Genomic DNA, 19,270 nt, shown 5'->3' on the forward strand with positions numbered 1-19,270 from the left:
TGCTAATGTAAGCCTACTTGTGACAATAATAAAGGTTATTATTACTAAAGATAGTTAATGCGCATGCTGAGTGCACCGTAGTCTTCTTTACATCCATGTGTCCTTTCAGACCCAGAAAATAAGTAGCTGTAATCTAAAGAAGGTATGATTATAATTATTTAAAATAAAACCTTCCTGAGAAAAAGGCTGCAGAAGGTCTTTTAGTCTCCATCATAACTCATTGAAATTGGCTTTGGCGTGAAGTAAATTCTTTCTGCAGATGTCAATTTTGTGAGAACATGTAAAAGGAACTTCAATATTCAGCAAATAATTAGTTGATTTACTGTTACGAGAGGCACAGTATTCTGTAGGAGTGCAATTAAGCTCTGATGACAGAAACTGTGCATAATGATGTTAAATAACAATTGGATAAATATTTAAAGGGCTCCAAATCAAGGTTTTTGATGAAACAAGTGAAGATGTTGAGCTGGAAGATGATGTTTGTAAACATGTATATGGGAGTGCAGTCTGAATGCAAGAAAGAATTAGTGATACCACTTGATTCATTTATGACAGCTTAAAATATTTTATGTGGCTTATCAAGGGCAGCAACAAATATCATTCTTCCATTGCAGCTCACTATTGCTTGTAAACCTGAGAAGAAAACTCTTCAATCTAGTGATAGGTTTTACAATTTACATGTAATGGGACCAAAATTGCAATAGATTGGGCCCTAGTTAAGGAGATAGGATGAGGCTGTCAACCGAGCCTGAATCCAAGTTTCATTATTTGCGACCCAAGATTCATTGATCTAACTTATGCCATTATGATTCAGGAACAACCGAGAAAAGTCAATGCTGGTATATTGAAGGTGAAGTGCTGTATTTTATTGTGCTGTTAGAAACAATGTAGTATGATTATCTGTTTAGTAAAGCAGGGGGAGTCCATAGCAAGTAAAAGTAAAAGACATGGATAGGTTGCATGTCAACAGCTCCAGGTTTACCCTCGTCGCCAGTTTAGTAAGCTACGGTGAGTAAAAGTAAAAGACATTTATTTAAACAATAAGTTTACACATGAGCCATAGTTAAACCTCATCGGGTACTATCTCTCTTGAGGTTGGTTCCACACTGGCCGACCTTTTATACAAGTAAGGGTAAGCTATCCCGCCCCTACCAGGGGAACTCCTACTCCTCAAGGGCTTTTTGCAGCTCATTGCGTTAGCTTTTTTAAACAATGAGCTCAGAGATTGCGTTTAGTTTTGTTCTAATTGTAGGTTTTAGGATAGGTTATTGTTTACCATTGTTCCATTTGCTTTTGGGTGTGGTTATACTCAACTATGATGGTATTTTTCAGGTAGATGGGGTGGGGTGGGTTTTAGTGTTAGTCTGCTGAAGGTGTCTGTTGGTTTCTCTTTGTCAAGTCATCTGACTTGGCTCAATGGCCACCTTGGGTGGATCTTTCTGATTTATCTTTTCAGCATCCCTTGTTTGATGCCTCTCTTTAGGAATGACTAACTCCAATCCGTCTGGTTACCTAGAATAGAACATAGAACTGTACAGCACAGTACAGGGGTTTGAATAACCCAGTAAAACGGTTGAGGGCATTCGCTCATCTTAAGAGCCAAAACTCTATCTTGTTATTTTGCAGGAAATCCATTTGCTTAACAAGGATCAGACCAGGCTACGCAAAGGTTGGTTAGGGCAAGCTTTTCATTCCAGTTTCAATAGCAGGGCCAGGAGTACGCCGATTTAAATAACAAAAGAGTTTGGTCCTCCTCAGATTATAGCTGACACCAATCGTCGATATATTATTGTTTGTTGCTCCCTGTCAAACAGTCTAGTAGTTATGGTCAACGTTTATGCCCCTAACTGGAATGATATGAATTGTATTAACTCTCTGTTGACTTCCCTCCCCAAGGTCGACTCACACCAGCTTGTTTTAGGAGGTGACCTGAACTGTGTTTTGGATCCTAAATTGGATTGTTCCAAGCCTAAAATCACTTGGCCCCCTAGGATGGCCAGGGCTTTGTCTTCTTTCATGATTCAGATGGGAGGGAGGGTAAATCCCTGGCACTTTTTACACTCCAAAGGCAGGGGGCGGTATTCTCCCCCCGCCGAGTGGGAGAATCGCCAGGCCGCCGTGCGAATCGCGCCACGCCGCCCCGACCCACGCACGCGATTCGCCCACCCACCCGAAACCAGCGGCGCGCGAACCGCGCCGGGCTGCTCGGAGAATCGGCGCAAACAGCGAGCGACATTTCTCCTGCCCGGATGGGCTGAGCGGCCGCTCCGACAAGACAGGGTTCCGTGGGCGCCGTCCACCCCTGGTCGCTGCTGGCGGAAACTCGACGGGAACGCTCGGGGTGCAGCCTGTGGGGGGGGGGGGAGAGGGGGGCTCCTTCAACGGGAGGGGGGTCTGGCCCCCAATGGGGTCTGGCCCGCAATCAGGGCCCACCGATTGGCAGCCCGGCCTCTACCTCCCAGGCCTACATTCCGCCGCGGCCAGCCCCTGAACACCCACGCCATATTGCGTCGGGGCCGGCGCGCGTAAGAAGTTCCCCATGCATGCGCAGGATGGCGCGGCCCAACTGCGCATGCGCAGGATTGAGCTGCCCCAACTGCGCATGCGCAGGATTGGCGTGGCAACCATTTGGCGCCGCATAAGGATGCTGGAGTGGCGTGAATCACTCCAGCGCCGTGCTGGCCCCCTGTGGGGACCAGAATAGGTCATGCCCGGGCCCTGTTCGCGCCATCGTGAAATGCGACGGCGTTCACGACGGCGCGGGCACGTGGTCCGCGGAGCAGAGAATCGCCCCCAGGGATTTTTTTTCCTTTTTTTCACATGTTCATCACGTGTATTCCCACATTGATTTTTCTTTTCATTGTGTATAGGGCTTTCCTCCCTTCGATAGTGGCAGCTGAGTACTCAGCAATTGTTATCTCTGACCACACCCCACATTTTGTTGCTCTGTTGCTGAAGTCCGGCCCCACTCAACACCCATCCTGGTGATTAGATACTACCTTGCGGTCGAGAAACCCGTACCAGCCTCCCCGGACAGGCGCCGGAATGTGGCGACTAGGGGCTTTTCACAGTAACTTCATTGAAGCCTACTCGTGACAATAAGCGATTTCATAAACAAATTTGCGAGCATCTGTCCTCCTCCATAAATTACTATGTTAAATTAAACAGATCCGACTCAATTTCCCCCTCTACTTTTTGAGAGGCTCTTAAGGCTGTCCTTCGGGGAGGAAATTATTTCTTATTTGTATTAGACAGGCGGAAAGGTAAAGAGCCTTAAACAAAGTTGAAGCAGCAGAGGTTGTTGGATTACCAGTACTCGCTTCATTCTACTCCAGAGCTGTTGGCCAGCAGAAAAGAATTACAGACCCAGTTCGAGCTACTATCCACTAACAAGGCTGTATGCCAGTTACAGCGTTCGGGGCACATTGTGTACGGGGAGAAGGTCTGTCATCTTCTGGATCACCAACTCAAACTGCAAGTGGCCTCCCGTGATATCACTCAGATACGCAATTCGGACAGCAACCTTGTTTCTACCCCTCCCCAGGTCAATGCGGATTTTAAATCCTATTAATGCGACCTGCATAAATTGGAGACCCCTGCAGATAAATTGGTCATGTTTGACTTTCTGGACAATCTACCCATCTCATCTGTCGAGGAGGACAAGATCTGCGAATTGGACTCCCTGTTACGCTCCAACAACGTTTTGAAATGTATTGGGCTGATGGAGGCTGGCAAGACCCCTGGTCCAGATGGCTTTATGATCAAATTTTACAAGAGGTTCTTTGAACAGCTCGTATCTTTGTTATTGGATATGTTTAATGACTCCCTAGCCCGGGGTTCATTGCCTCTGAACCTCACTCAAGCCTCTGTTTCCTTTCTCTTAAGAAGGACAAGGACCCGACCGAGTGGTATTCATACCGATCCATTTTGCTTTTAAAAGCGGATGTTAAGCTGCTCGCTAAGGTCCTGTGGCTCCAGTTGGAGCATTACCTCCCAAGTATAATTTCAGAGGATCAAATAGGCTTTGTGTAGGGCTGACAATTGTCAGCCAACAGATGCCGCCTTTTCTATATTATTCTTTTCCTCTCCCCTACACCAAACCTGAGGTGAATGTATCTCTTGACGCTGAAAAAGCCTTTGACAGGGTGGAATGGGAATATTTATTTGAGATTCTTAAGAGATTTGGATTTGGCCATAAATATGACTCTTGGATCCGCTTGTTATATAATGCCCCTACGGCCAGCGATCGCAGAAACTATCTACACTCAGACTATTTCCCATTGAATAGGGGCACGAGACAGGGCTGTCCACTTTCTCCACTTTTGTTTGTCCTGGCAATAGAGCCGCACTCCCTCGCGCTGAGGGCCTCTAGATCAATGGAGGAGTATTAGTCGTGATGGGGTGGAGCATCGTGAATCCCTTTATGCAGATGACCTTCTATTTATTACAGACCCAACTCACTCCATTGATGGCACAATGAAGACACTTAATACCTTCAGCTCTTTCTCTGGCAAAATATAAAATTTAGGCAAGAGCGAATGTTTTCCTGTTAACTCCCCTGGAAGGCGAGCCCATTAAGGCTCTTTACCTTTCCGCCTCTCTAATACAAGTTTTCGCTACTTGGCAGTCAGGGTGGCCCACAATTGGGCCTCACTTCATAAGTTGAATTACTTAAGCCTGATCAATAATGTTAAAATGGACCTCCAGAGGTGGAACAACCTTCATCTATCTTCAAACAATTAAAATGAACGTACTTCCTCGGTTTTTATTTCTCTTTCAATGTCTCCCAATTTTTTGGCCCAAATGCTTGTTTATTAAGGTTAACAAATTGATATCTGCTTGTATTTGGGCGGGTAAGATTCACAGAATCCTATTCCAAGGAACAATCTTCTTCTATCTTCAAGCAATTAAAATGAACGTACTTCCTCGGTTTTTATTTCTCTTTCAATGTCTCCCTATTTTTCGGCCCAAATCCTTTTTATTAAGGTTAACAAATTGACATCTGCTTTTGTTTGGGAGGGTAAGATTCCCAGAATCCTATTCCAAGGGGACAGATAGACGAGGGCTTGGCCCTCCCAAATTTATTGTCTTATTGCTGGGCTGCTAATATCCTATAGATTTTGTTGTTTACCAGGTGTGACCACAATTCAATTTGGGGCCAAATGGAGTCTCACTCTTGTACCACCTCCACTCTCCTTGCCATAGTTACTGCACCTTTGCCCTTTATTCCCACTATATTATCCTCACAACTAGTGGTGGTCCCCAGTCTTAGGATTTAGAAACAGTTTAGACTTTGTGCTTTGTGCTCCTTTCCCTGTCTTCACTGACCCCTATTTTCAACAATCACCTTTTCTTACCTCCTGGTTTGTACCCAACATTTAAATCTTGGAAAGCGAAGGGACATGAGCATTTTGGTGACCTGGGGCGAAGTTCTCCGCCCCCGCCGTGACCGGAATTCTCCGCCACCCGTGAATTGGCGGGGGCGGGAATCGCGCCGCACCGATCGGCGGGCCCCCTGCGCCGATCGGCGTGCCCCCTGCGGCGATTCTCCGGCCCGCGATGGGCCGAAGTCCCGTCGCTGAGAGGCCAATCCTGCCGCCGTGGTTTCAACCACCTCTGGTGGCGGCGGGATTGACGGCGTGAGCGGGCCCCCGGGGTCCTGGGGTAGGTGCGGGGCGATCGGACCCCGGTGGGGTGTCCCCACGGTGGCCTGGCCCGCGATCAGGGCCCACCAATTGGCGGGCGGGCCAGTGCCGTGGAGACACTCTTTTTCTTCTGCCACGGCCTCCGCCATGGCGGAGGCGGAAGAGAATCCCCCCCTCCCGCACATGCGCCGGTGGTGACGTCAGCGGCCGAGGAAAACCAGCGGAGAATTCCGCATCTTTGGGGAGGCCCAACGCCAGAGTGGTTGGCGCCACTCCGCTACGCCGGGACCCCCCGCCCCGCCGGGTAGGGGAGAATCCCGGCCCTGTTGATTGAGGGAAGGTTTTCATGCTTTCAGATTTCTGCATGTTACTTCTGCTTTCAGAACAGTGCAGCTTTAATCATGCTCCCTGAACCCTCACATCCTTCTTTTCCCATTTCTCCCCTCCTACCCCTGCCACAAAGTATTCCTTGCACCCTCTGGTAAATATTTTATTGCTGATGAGATACACATCTTTGCTTGACCTTACGAATATTAAATGAGCTGATCCCCGGGGTTTCTGACAGGATCAAGGGTGGAACCATTGAGTGATGGAAGTCCTGTGGATCTTTAAATTTCAGGACCAATGATTTTATTTTGCTACGTCCTTCTGTCTCACTTTGAAACACCTGTTCGACATTTTCACTATCATTAAACAAAATCACATAGTTTTATATGCTGGTTTAAGAATTCCCAAGAGCATAAAATCAGAAACCATTGAAAATGATCATTTTATAAATGATTCACATAAATGAAATTTTTAAAATAATTACACAGGAAATTACTTCGGAAACAGAAGAAGGTCAATGCACTTAAGCCCATTAAGAAAATAAGAAACTTGGCTTTAGGTGTACTAGACATTTTATACTATAGGTACTTCCATCAAACAATACTTAATGTTATTTTAATTCCATATGCAGTTAATTTTCCATTACATCAGAGCAAGAGTTGATTCCACCTCTGCTTCAAGGGCAACATGACAATAGGATGAATGATTGCTGATTACCAAACTGGGGGATTAGATTATATGTTTGATATTTTGTACCATTTAATTTTGAGATGCATGTTTTCAAACAATTAGACAGACCGATACTTTTAAGGGAATTACTGATTAAGGCAAATGGGTTTCAAAAAAACCCTTTCAAAGGAATTTTCTTTTTGCTTAGTTCAATCATCGACCATTTAAGGAGATTGACTGAATTGTAAAATTTGCCGTTGGTAAAAAGCAGAGTAAGAGAAACTGGGTAGAGGTCAGCGCTAAACACATACTTGAATCCTAACAACTGTAGAAATCTTTAGTTGCCCTTGTGTTGGAAGGTTTTTGATGGATGTTGATGATATCCATTCCTGGAAAGACAGAGATTAGCAACCTGTGTTCTTTAATGTCTTAAGTATAAATTCATCAGCAAAATTGTCATTGCCATCAATCCCTTGGAGTTAATCCCAGCTACAAAACGGCAATCTCCTTGAAAAGGAATGAAAGGCTCTGCATCTGGATTTGGTGTATTTTAGCTCAGTTTAAAAAAAAAAGCAAGGTATACTTATAAACCATTCTTACTGTTGCATATGTCAGCATAGTGCAGTGGCATCAATGTAAAATTGCACTGTTGTATCTGAAAGCTCCTGCAGATAATGTTAAAAGAATAAAACTGAGATGGAATGTAATTCATCAAAGAGGAACAGACATGGGGCTGGATTTTTATCGGCAGGGTGGGGAGTGGGAGTCAGGGAACTTCCCAGCTCAGCGACACTGCCTCGGGATAAAGAGCCAGGAATGACTTCTGAACGATTCACAGAAATGAAAATGTTTAAAGGATTAGACAGGAAAAAACTTCAGAAAAAGTCAATGAATAAAATAACAAAGTAGGCTTTAGGTGTACGCAACACCGTTCGGTACCCCCATGAAACAATACTTAGCGGTATTTTGTGAGGGCCGCAAAGAACCCAGTACGCGTTTGTAGAATCGAAAAGAAATAAATTTACAATGACATACACACAACAGCAGCAGTACTCCACCTTTGCTCACTTCTCTAGCTGGTTCCACACTGGCCAGCTCTATTTATGCAGGTGACTCTACTAATGATTTCTCTGCACTCCTCATTGGGGGAGCTCATACTCACTAAAGATTGTGGGGTTGCCAATAGTCCCCATTCAATAATAATCTGGCAGGTTATAACATCCCCCCTCCCCCCCCCCCCCCCCACAAAAGCCGAGGAATCCACCGAAGACCCTGGCAAAGGAGGTCGTTGGACTCGTTTTGCCGCAGGCCGGACACCATTTGCACGAGGTGTTGGATCGGGCGGCATGTAACAAGAAGGCGAATGGCGATGAACGGCGTAATGGTTGCACTTCCCATCCTCGTCGGCAGTTCCGCAAAGAACCCAGCACGAGTTTGCAGAATCGAAAAGAAATAACTGTATTTACAATTACATATATACAACACCACTGCTCTCTCCTCTCACTGGTTCCACACTGGCCAGCTCTATTTATGCAGGTGACTCTGCTAATGATTTCTCCACCCTCCTCATTGGGTGAGCTCATACTCACTAAGGATTGTGGGATTGCCAATAGTCCCCAGCCAATAATAATCTGGCAGTTTATAACAGATTCCATATGCAGTTAACTTTCCATTGCATCAGAGCCAGAAAGTTGGTAATGGTGAGTTGACTAAAGGAGTCAGGTCCCCCCATCCTTGGAAAGAGTTCAGAAACAGCTACAGTTTCTGCTGATGCTGAGCCCTCATACCGCCAAGCATGTCCTCATTCATAACTTTCTACCTTCTTTTAAAAAAAACTCATGTCACTACAGCCCAATAAAAATGTTAATCAGCCAACCCTTTAAAGTATCAATAGTTGAAACTGCAAGCATTTGAAATCTCTTCGTCAAGTGTAACTGCACGTAGTTCAATTCATGGAATAGATCAGAGAGCAAAGGCTGTCAATCAAGCAATGGTTTCCCTGGGGCGCAGATGTTTCAACAGACTAATGAATATTTGGGCCCTCGGCCATGAATTCATAACAAAGTTCAGGTAGGGTTCAGAGATCCATTAGACTGACAGTTGCATCTGATAGAAATCATTGCTTTATTCACAATTCTTCAATAAATGCTTTTAAAAGCTTTATAAACACACCTTATTGTCACTATAGGGGTTATTGACTCTGTACGGAGTGCATTATTTTTTGAAAATATTTTTATTGGAATTTTTGCACTTAATATCGGAACTTTGCAGAACAATATAAAAACAATAATAATAACCAAAACAATAACAACACCAACTAGGCAGCACGGTAGCATTGTGGATAGCACAATCGCTTCACAGCTCCAGGGTCCCAGGTTAGATTCTGGCTTGGGTCACTGTCTGTGCGGAGTCTGCACATCCTCCCCGTGTGTGCGTGGGTTTCCTCCGGGTGCTCCGGTTTCCTCCCACAGTCCAAAGATGTGCAGGTTAGGTGGATTGGCCATGATAAATTCCCCTTAGTGTCCAAAATTGCCCTGAGTGTTGGGTGGGGTTGCTGGGTTATGGGGATAGGGTGGAGGTGTTAACCTTGTGTAGGATGCTCTTTCCGGGAGCCGGTGCAGACTCGATGGGCCGAATGGCCTCCTTCTGCACTGTAAATTCTATGTAAATAGGAATGAAAATCAGACTATGTAACACAAGTATCCCAATTTGCCACCACGTCTGTGATAATAGTCCCAGTACTAATATTTCCTTACATTATGTGCACCAAACATGTTTTCCTAAAAGTGTTCTTATTGGGATTTCTAACCCTTGGTAATAAGAATTATACACAACTTTACATATGTATTTAAAATTGCCGCCAGAACTCTTTACATTGTTTATGATTACATTTGTTTTGCTGCAGGGTGAGGAGTGGTGGAGTGGGGGGGGGGGGGGGGGGGTCCTGTTTCCCCCTTGAATTCTTGAGGGAAGTTGGGATAGTCCACATGTGACTCATGTAGGAGGGATCCATGTCCCCTGTTGCGAATGGCCTTCCTCCACGTTTCTTCTCTGCTGTACATGAGCTCCCTTTCATCCAGGCAGTGCCCCCTGCAACCTTCCTCACCACTCCTAACTCCTGTCCCATTCTATTTGTGAAAACTCAGCCAGGTGCATCCCCAGGTACCTGAACTGAACTTGGTTTGGGTCACTTTCAAAGGTAATTTTATTCCAGCTCCGCTCCTCCCTCTCGGGGGGGGGGGGGGGGGGGGGGGGGGAGGTTGCCCTTGAATATTTCGCTCTTTCCCAGGTTCAGTTTGTAACCTGAGAAGACACTGAACTCTCTGAGGAGTCCTGTTATCTTTCCCATGCTGGCTAGGGGGTTTGATACATAGAGGAGCAGGTCATCTCAACAGAGTAAGACGCTATGCTCTCTGCCCCCTCTCCGAATGCCTGCCCACCACTCTGCTGATCTAAGCATGATGGCCAGTGGTTTGTTAGCCAGTACAAACACGAGTGGGGATAACAGGCATCTCTGCCTCATTCTCCCGTGCAGCCGAACGCATTAGGAGCTGATGGCATCTGTCTGGTTGCTCGCCATTGGAGCGCTGTACAGGAGCTTCACCCAGGCGGTGAACCCTCCATTCAAGCACCTCCATGAGGTACCTCCATTCTACTTGATCGAAGGCTTTCTCAGCAGCCAGGTAGGCGATCACCTCTGGTGTCCTCTCCCCAGTTGGGGTCATTATTACATTCAGCATGTGCCTGATATTCACTGTTAGTTGTCTTGACCAACCTGGTTTTATCTTCCATAACCACTTCTGTCAGGCAGCTCTCCAGGTGCCTCACCAGTGCTTTCGCTAGGACTTTTGCATCAGTGTTTAAGAGAGAGATGGGTCTGTATGATCCACACTCTGTCGGGTCTTTGTCCTTTTTGGTGATCAATAAGGTCGAGGCCTGGGCCAGCCCGCTTTGACAGTGAGTTTTGAACATCTCCTGCAGGTGTAGACCCAGCGCTGTTGCAAAGTATTTGCAAAAGTGTACCGTGAACCCATATGGTCCCGGCGCTTTCCCTGACTGCATGGAATTAATGCAATCTACAATTTCGTCCAGCTTTAGCAGTGCTTCCAACTCTTGTTTCCTGTCCTCCCCACCACCAGTATATCCAGTTTGTCGAGGAACTGTTCCATCGCCGAGTCCCCATCCGGGGGTTCAGAGGTGTATAGTCCTCGGTAAATGTTTGCAAAGGCCGCGTTCACCTCGTTTGGGTCTGCTACCATCCTAACATTTCTGTCCCTAACTTGCGCTATCTCTTTTGCGGCTGCGTACGTTCTTAGCTGGTGTGCCAACGTGCGGCTGACCTCATCTCCATATTCATAGAAGACCCTCTTCCCCCCCCCCCCCCCCCCCCCGTGCCTGGCGGAGCTGGTGGACTGACCACCTCATGGAGAGCAGATCAAATTCTATCTGCAGCTTTTTCCTCTCCCCGTCTGGGGCCTGGGGTACTGCCGATCCACCTCCAGCATGGAGTCGATCAGTCGCTGCTTGGCCGACCTTTCTTTCCTCTCCCTAAGCGCCCTGTAAGCAATGATTCCGCTCCTGATCACCGCCTTCAGTGCCTCCCAGAACGTGGAGGTTGAGACCTCCCCGTTCTGGTTGCAGGTTACATCACCATTGATGGTTTGGGATATCTGTACAGAATTCCTTATCGGTGAGGAGAGCTGCACAGCCTCCATGGGGACGATGGGCCCAGCCCTTCTCCCACCTCGTGTTGGAGATTACAATCATGGACTATTCTGCCTTTGTTACCCCTGAGAAGCAAGCCTTTCCCGATGACAAAAAAGTCTATACCTTGTGCATGTGGGAGAAGAAGGAGAATTCTTTTTCTCTTGGGTGATTTAACGTGCAGGGGTCTACCCCCATCTGCTCCACAAAGACGTTCAATTCTCGTGCCGTACCTGATACGGTTCCTGTACTGGGGTTGGATCTGCCAGTGTCGGGTCCTGTATGCAGTTAACGTCCTCCTCCACCCCCCATGATAAGTCTGTGGTGCCTCAGTTCGAGATTTCAGCCATCGTTTCTTTGGCGTATTCTGCGTCATCCCAGGTTGGGGTGTGTATATTTACCAAGACAACTGGGTCAACAGGGTCTCGCTGACCATAACGCATTGCTCCCCTGGGTCCGTCACTGTTCTCATCACGATGAATGAAATTACCTGTTTAATAGCATGGTCACCCCCCACCTTGTCCTGATGTCGAAACACGAATTATACATTTGTCCCACCCAGCCTTCCTTACCCACAGTCAGTCCCTCTCTCTTAGGTGTTCTCCTTTAGGAAGGCTGCGCCACCCTCAGACTCTTGACATAGCGAGGACTCTGGATTTCTTCATCTGCCTGGTGAGGCCCTCACCTTCCATGTTACTATCGCGATGGGGGAGCGCCTACACCCCCCCCCCCCCCCTCTCCTCCCCCAACCATACTTACCCTGTGGGTCTAGCCCTGTTCGCCTGGGCCTACCCTTCCTCACGGGCCATTCAAGGTGGCCACCTTACTTTCACCATCTCCACGTGTTGTCTGTTGCAACCAGTGCCCTACTCTCCCCCTAACACCCTCTGTTTCTCCCCCTGTACCTTTGTGCTCCCCCCTCCTAGTCCTCCCTCCCTCCTCGACTTTACCCCCTTTGCTACCTCCGCCAATGCCCCTCCCTTTTTACCCTTTGTTTACTCTGAAGATTTTCCCTTCCCCTCTGTCAGGCACTCTCTCCTTCCTGGGAAGCGCGTCGCGGCCTCCTCCTTCACTGTACTCCTGAAACCAGCCTGCTCGCTAGTGTTGCCGCTCCCCTAACAGTCAGATCCCCCTATTGAACCCCCTCCCCCGTCCACCTCTCTTCGCCCCCGCCCTCAGCGCCTCTGCCTGTGGTCAACCTGACCCTCTCAAATTCTTGTAGCCCGCCTACTAACCGTTGTCCTCTTCTGTTGGTTGCCCACTCTATTTTTCTGAACAAACCTGTTGGCCTCCCCACGGGCGTTAAAGCAGTGTTCTTAACCATGCCATGTGACCCATAGCTTGGCAGGGTAGCGTTTGCCAAACTGCACCCCACTTTTGTACAGCGTGGATTTGGCAATGTTGAATTCTGTCCAGTGCATGGCCAGGTCAGCACCAATGTTCAGGTACAAGCGGATGGAATGTCCCTCCCACTCGCACCCTCTCATGCTCTTCGCCCACCTCAGGATCCGCTCTTTGTCCTGGTACTTGTGCAGCCTCACAATTATTTGCCCGAGGTGGTTCCCCAGCCCTGGGCCGCTGTCGAAGCGACCTGTGGGCATGGTCTACCTTTGGGGGCTTAGTGCTTCCCCAGCATCACGGCCATATATTATGTGAGGTTTCTCCCCACCGTTCCCTCTGGCTGCCCCACCATTCTCAGGTTTTGCCGACACGATTAGTTCTCTTGGTCATTTAACCTCTGCTCCATATTGTCCATTGCCTACCTCATGGGGGCAGTCGTGGCCTCCACTGCCACCTCAACAGCTACCAGGAAGTCTTTTCTCATCTCCTCCCTATGTCCCTGGAGCTTGGAGGTGATGAAGCACATCAATTTGTCCATCAGTGCCTGGGTCTGCGCTGGGAGCTCTGCTGGGTCAACCCTCACCGGTTCAGTGCCTCCCACGTGCCGTTCCCTGCTCTGAGGCTCAGGTTGCACTCCTCTCATCTTTACTGGCTTTTTTGCTGGGTGACTGATTCTTTCCCATCCTGTTTGGCAGTGCAGTCGAAGGGGGGGTTAGTCTGGCGGATTAAGAGTACTTTTGGTGCCGGTTTGTTGGGGTTAAAAGGCCTTAGTCTAAGTTCTTATATGAGAGCCACCTTTTGTGCGACCGCTCAGCTCATGGCCGCCACCGCAAGTCACCGAGTGCCATAGCTTGGCATGGGAGCTATAAGGGGCTGGGGGATGGGGAGTGAGGGGCATAGCCTGGCATGGGCAAGACTTTTTGAACTTACTTTCCGAAGGTTCCCTCTCTAGACTATGGTTCATGGCACCTCGGAGGTACCAGTAACCACAGGTCCTTTAAAAGCTGACCCGACTCCATGAAAAGTATGGAGGGCTCGGAGATGCCTATCCCCACAATGGAGGTGGCGAGATCAGGCATGCAGGCCTGTAGCCTGCACCTGCCTGCCCATATAGTCAGCACTGGTGAAACTTGGGGACACCGGGAATGGGGTTGGGTCAGGTCCCAGCTGCCATATTTATACATCCATGGAGTCTCCCTGACTCCATGAAAATCCAGCCCTAGGTTTTAAAATTAACGCCGAAACTAAACTTGATTATCAAAAAAATCCTAAAACAGGATTTCCGTAAACCTCCAACCCTGGCCAATAACTATACTGAAACCATCCTTAGCACTTGACTCAAATCACCTTAAATGCCCTGAAATAACTGAACAAATGCTTTTACACTTGTTCCTCAATTATATCAACTCTCCAATCATCAACCTCAAAAGTCAATTTACAATGGGGTTTTTCTAATGAATTTGGCAGCTAAATCTTAAAAGGTTACCAATTTCAGCTTATTTTCATTTACTACCAATTATTTAATTAAGTTCACTTGGATTGCCAAGATGTAAATGGCTGCTTATGGTTGAGTTGCTTTAAACCAACAAATAACATTTGAACATCCAATTTTTACGCTTGCAGGTCACTTGTAATTTTCGTTTAAATGCTCCTGTCAAGTTCACTTAAAGAGCATCCTTAAATTAATGGTAAGCCCAGCGCCTTCACTATTTGGAAATAATTTGAGATTCTAGGCCATTAACAACTCTATTTGTATCCCACTGTTCAAATCTATTGGTGTCAGCAATCACATGTCACATGGGTCACACTCGAGTCACATGGGCGGAAAGCTTAACAAACTTTGTAAAATTATGGACAGTAATCTCTATTGTTTTATCTTTTCCCTCCTTTCCGGATTGTCCATGATCCAAACCTGGGAGGTTAATTTTTATGAGACCTTAAATACCATTTCCTCTTAACATGTATGGGTTGAATTTTCACCTTTACTGTCAGGTGGAAAACAAACGATTGTAGAAGGGGCAGGGTGTAAAATAGACAGCTTATCAACCAAGGCCCATGTTCCACTCGGCAATAAAAGTGAAAACTCACCCCAGATCTGCTCGCTGTCCTTTTTACCTGCTCTCCACAATGCCCCCCGTTTCCCCTTTACCCCTTTCTGTAACTAAAAAGGAAAAACATTTGTTAGACACCTGCCATTTTAATGCCCATTTTATGACTGCTTTTGTCTCAATGATGTCACGATATTGGAGTAAAAGGAAGATGGAAGAATTGAATAAAATAAAGATTAAAAATAAAATGTGGGGCGGCAAGGTGGCACAGTGGTTAGCACTGCTGCCTCATGGCACCGAGGTCCCGGACATTATTGTAGTTAAGTTTACTGTTTTTCTAGATGCTTACCTGTAAATAGACATGTTAATTTTTGCGTATTTTTTCTTTTCTTTTTTTTTTCTTTCTTTTTCTCTCTCTAATAATTTGTTGGATATAAAATATGAAAACTCAATAAAAAACATTTATAAAAAAAAAGTTTACTGTTTTTCGTTCCTGGGACGTGGGTGTCCCAGGCTGTACCAGCATTTATTGCCCATCCCTAATTGCCCTTGAGGGGGCAGGTCAACCATATTGCTGTGGGTCTGGAGTCATACGTAGGCCAGACCAGGTTAGGCAGCAGACTTCCTTCCCTAAAGGGCATTAGTGAACCAGATGGATTTTTATGACAATCGACAATGGCTTCAAGGTTATTATTAGACTTTTAATTCCAGATTTTTATTTAATTCAAATTTCCCCATGTGCAGTGGCGGTTCCTAAAGCATTACTCTGAGTCTCTGGGTTACAAGTCCCGTACCAGCCTCCCCGGACAGGCGCCGGAATATGGCGACTAGGGGCTTTTCACAGTAACTTCATTGAAGCCTACTCGTGACAAAAAGCAATTTTCATTTCATTTCATTTCATAACGCCTCCCAAATGTTATAGTGTATTGTGGTCTTTCTTGTGTGTTTCTTTTAATTTAATACATTTTCTTTATTAAGTGATTACAATAAGGCCGGACTGTTTCTCATTGGTTTGCCTATCTTTCCTCACATTACACCAAGTTAAAAACATACACCACCAAGAGCCGATGTTTCCTAGTTGTCCTTCTGGATTTCGGGATACCCTCACATTTAGCATCAGCAGGGTTCTTAACAGTGGCCTCATCCCTTCTCTCTGTGCTGGTGCTCCTTGTGTGCTTAGAAAGCCTTTGTCAAATCACCCCTCCTCCGGTCCCTCGCTTAGCTCACCTAAACTAATCCTGTTCCAGGATTTTACCCTCGCTTAACCCACCTAAACTAATCCTGTTCCAGGATTTTACCCTCGCTTAACCCACCTAAACTAATCCTGTTCCAGGATTTTACCCTCGCTTAACCCAGCTAAACTAATCCTGTTCCAGGATTTTACCCTCGCTTAACCCACCTAAACTAATCCTGTTCCAGGATTTTACCCTCGCTTAGCCCACCTTAACTAATCCTGTTCCAGGATTTTACCATTATAGTATTGCATACTTCATACCTCACTTTTGATTCAATCTCATTCATGTAGAACTATGGAGTATTATAGCATCAATTTATTCTTTATTTGTATGTTTTCATTCAGTACCCTATCATCATATATTCAAAATATTTTCCACTGCTGGCTGATTCTCTTTCAGTCTGTTTCAGTCAAAAATAAGACATCATGCCTCTCTAATTAAAGCTTCTATTTCACCAATTTTATTCCCAGTACTTCAAACATTTATATGGAAGTATTTAAAACATACTCCGTTTATCCCTTTATTTCTTTCCTTTAACTCTTGCTCTTCTAGATTCCTCTGTCCCACAGCTTCTTTGTAATAGGCTCTATTGAAAATTAGTCAGGAAACAGTGCAACCTAAATTCTATCCGGTCCACAGAGGTAATTGAGCAAAATTCCATCCACCCTCACATGGAATCATAAAATTGTATGGCACAGATGGAGACCATTTGGCCGATTGCTTCCTCTGCTAGAGTTCTGGGAGTTCCACTCCCTTGCTCCTATCCCATAATCCGACAGGTTTAGCACAGTGGGCTAAACAGCTGGCTTGTAATGCAGAACAATGCCAGCAGCGCGAGTTCAATTCCCGTACCAGCCTCCCCGAACAAGTGCCGGAATGTGGCGACTAGGGGCTTTTCACAGTAACTTCATTGAAGCCTACTTGTGACAATAAGCGATTATTATATTATTACAAATAGTTTCCCTTGAGTTACGTATCCAATTCCCTTTTGAAAGTTACTAATTAATTTGCCTTCACCACACTTCCAAGCAGTGTGTTCCAGGTCACAATTTGCTGCGAAAAAGGAAATTTCTCATGTCACCTCTGGTCCTTTCGCCAATCACTTCAATCAGAGTCCTCCAGTGACTGAACGTTCTGCCACTGGACACTTTCTTTTTATTTACGCTATCAAAACACTTCATATGTCCTGAACACCTCTAGCAAATTTCTTAATCTTCTCTGCTTCAAGGAAAACAACACTAGCTTTTCCAGTCTCTCCACAGAGAACTTGAGCCAGGGGCCATTTGAGTAAATCACTTTTGTTTCCTCTCAAAGGCCATGACATCCTTCATGAAGTGTGGTGCCCAGAATTGAACAGAATGCTTTCACTGGGGCCTCACCACTGTTTTAGAAAAGGTTAGCTTAACTGCCTTTCTTTTGCACTTAGTGGGCGCAATCTACCAGCCAAGTTGTGCCCAACCAGGGACACAGCGCAGCCAGTAGATGCAGGCAGATCCCTCTTCCAGGATCCACCCAGTTTACCATGTCTCATGATCTGAATCCTGCCCATTGTGGGTGGGATTAGTATGTGGCAAATCCGCATATTAGTGTGAGACAGCGAGTCTCACTCTAAAATGCAGCTCACCTGATCTACCTCAGCCCTGGGATCTAACCGCCTCAGAGACCTCAGGTGAGTGCCGTTCAGTGCTAGTCCCCACAAATGGGTCCAGACGGAATGCCAGTTGGTAGGGTCTCCCAGGGGATGGGAGGATCCCAGGTGGTTTCCCTCTGGGCAGGGTGGCACGCTAGCACTGCTGGTGTCACCTGGGCACCCTGACAATGCCAGCCTAGCACCCTGCCAGTGCCACCTGGGTGTCAGCATGTCAGCCAATGTGCCCAGGTGGCATTGACAGCTGTCAGGGACATTGGTACTGTCAGCCTAGCAACCTGGCAATGTGACAGGCTGGCATTTTTTCCATGCCGGGGATTGGGCACGGGGGTGACCTGCCCATGTGAGGTGGAGTGCTGGGTGCCCGAGGATCCCCTTATAGGTGATTTGGGGCTTTGGCTGGTCCGGGGGTCATGTTGCGGGAGGAGGCCAAGAGATCGGGATTTTAAAATGGCATCCTGATCTTCTCCTGCACTGAGGAGTTCCCGAGAGTGGAGCTTCTCAGTGCAGGAAAGTGGACTAAGTGTGGTCTCGGCGGGGATTCCCCGCTGAGGACCCGGATTGGAACAAAGCCCCGTTAGGTAGCGTTGTGTTTCTCGGTGTTGCGAGCACCAGGAAATACCTGACTAAACACACTCGACATGGGACGCTGTTGCAATTTGGTTAGTTCGCACCCAGTGTCTCTACTAATCAAACAAGGATCCCAAATGCCTATGAGCAGCCTTCTCAACCTGTCCTGACATCCTCAAAGACTTGTGTGCATACACCTCCAGGTCTTTGTGTTTCTACACCTGTTTAAAACCATCATTTAGTTCATAATGTCTCTCATCAATTTTCCAACCAAAATCTAGCATTTCACACTTTCCTGTAGTAAATGTCATCCATTATTGATCTATCCATTTCACCAGTCTGTCCCTGTCCTCCATGTCAAAAACTATCCTCTTCATTGTCTGCGACCTTTCTGAGTTTCACGTCTATAGCGAACTTTGAAATTGTGCCCTAATTACTGAAGTCCAGGCCAATAAGGGGCTGGTTTAGCACAGTGGGCTAAATAGCTAGCTCGTAATGCAGAACAAGGCAGCAGCGGGGGCTCAATTCCTGTACCGGCCTCCCCGAACAGGCGCCAGAATGTGGCGACTAGGGGCTTTTCACAGTAACTTCATTGAAGCCTACTTGTGATAATAAGCGATTATTATATTATTACAAATAGTTTCCCTTGAGTTACGTATCCAATTCCCTTTTGAAAGTTACTAATTAATTTGCCTTCACCACACTTCCAAGCAGTGTGTTCCAGGTCACAATTTGCTGCGAAAAAGGAAATTTCTCATGTCACCTCTGGTCCTTTCGCCAATCACTTCAATCAGAGTCCTCCAGTGACTGAACGTTCTGCCACTGGACACTTTCTTTTTATTTACGCTATCAAAACACTTCATATGTCCTGAACACCTCTAGCAAATTTCTTAATCTTCTCTGCTTCAAGGAAAACAACACTAGCTTTTCCAGTCTCTCCACAGAGAACTTGAGCCAGGGGCCATTTGAGTAAATCACTTTTGTTTCCTCTCAAAGGCCATGACATCCTTCATGAAGTGTGGTGCCCAGAATTGAACAGAATGCTTTCACTGAGGCCTCACCACTGTTTTAGAAAAGGTTAGC

The 19,270-nt window shown here is 46.5% G+C and overlaps 1 long non-coding RNA gene across 1 annotated transcript in view; it reads left to right on the forward strand.

Moving 5' to 3' along the window:
- The window catches only part of LOC119974849, a 117,341-nt gene that overhangs the window by 58,486 nt on the left and 39,585 nt on the right, over window positions 1-19,270 (forward strand). The window lies entirely within an intron of this gene.

The sequence above is a fragment of the Scyliorhinus canicula genome, chromosome 12, assembly GCF_902713615.1.
Source record: "Scyliorhinus canicula chromosome 12, sScyCan1.1, whole genome shotgun sequence".
Lineage (NCBI taxonomy): Eukaryota > Metazoa > Chordata > Chondrichthyes > Carcharhiniformes > Scyliorhinidae > Scyliorhinus > Scyliorhinus canicula.